Source organism: Carlito syrichta, unplaced genomic scaffold (genome assembly GCF_000164805.1).
Source record: "Carlito syrichta isolate Samal-C Ts95f unplaced genomic scaffold, Tarsius_syrichta-2.0.1 Scaffold315753, whole genome shotgun sequence".
NCBI classification, from domain to species: domain Eukaryota; kingdom Metazoa; phylum Chordata; class Mammalia; order Primates; family Tarsiidae; genus Carlito; species Carlito syrichta.
In genome coordinates, this window is record NW_007259849.1 from 1,531,570 (window position 1) to 1,532,779 (window position 1,210).

Consider the following 1,210-nt stretch of genomic DNA (forward strand, 5'->3'; position numbering starts at 1 on the left):
GGTGGGTCTCGAACCCGCGGGCTCACGCAATCCACTCACCTCAGCCTCCCAAAGGATGGGATTACAGGCTGAGCCACCTAGCCCGGCTCACTTCTCCCCTTTCTATGAGGCCAGATGGAAAGTGGCTTACTCTATTCTAGAAAGGAGATTCAAAAGAGAAGAGAGTTGCTGGGCACAGTGACTCACGCTTGTAATCCCAGCACTTTGGGAGGTGGAGACTAGAGGATTGCCTGAGCCCACAGGTTTGAGACAGCCTGGGCAACATGGCAAGACCTCGTCTCTACCATAAATCCAAAAAAATTAGCCGGCCGTGGTGGCATACACCTGTAGTTCCAGCTACTTGAAAGGCTGAAGCAGGATTGCCTGAACCTAGCAGATCGAGACTGCGGTGGCCATGAGCATGCCACTGCACTCCAGCCTGAGCGACAGAGTGAGACTCCGATTCAAAAAAAAAGGAAAGAAAAGAAAAGAGAGTTTCTAACTTAAAGTGTATGTGTATGTCCAGAGATGAAGGATACAGAATCCCATCTCCAACATGTGCCACGTATTACAGATTATTATGGGCAAAGAAATTCTAATTTTAAAGGTAAAATTGCCAGGTTATGTTCTATCTGGAAGACCATATCCAAAATGCAGGAATGGGGTACTAGAAATACTCAAATTACTTGGAAGGTAATAATTGCTTGCCTGCCCCACCAAAAGCCCCAGTCATCCCAAGTCTCACCCCCAGTGGGTGTGTGATGTACCCTAACGGCAGGTGTATAACTGGGCTTCTCTTGCCTACCTAACCTTCTTTTGGAAACAGCAGTACAGGGCGGTCTCGGTGACTCAGCCTGTAATCCTAGTACTTTGGGAAGCCAAGGAAAGTGGACTGCCTGAGCCCATGAGTTTGAGACCAACCTGGGCAACTTGGCGAGACCTTGTCTCTACAATAAATAAATAATTAGCTGTGCATGGTAGTGCCTGCCTGTAGTTCCAGCTTCTTGGAAGGCTGAGGTGGAAGGATCGCTGGAGCCAGTGAGTGCACCACTGCACTTCAGCCTCGGCGACAGACAGAGTGAGACTCCAACTCAAAAACAAAAAAAGAAGCCGGGCTTGGTGGCTCAGTCTGTAATCCCGCGCCTTGGGAGGCTGAGGTAAGTGGATTGTCTGAGCCTGCGGCTGGAGACCCGACTGGGCAACTTGGCGAGACCTCATCTCTACAATAAAT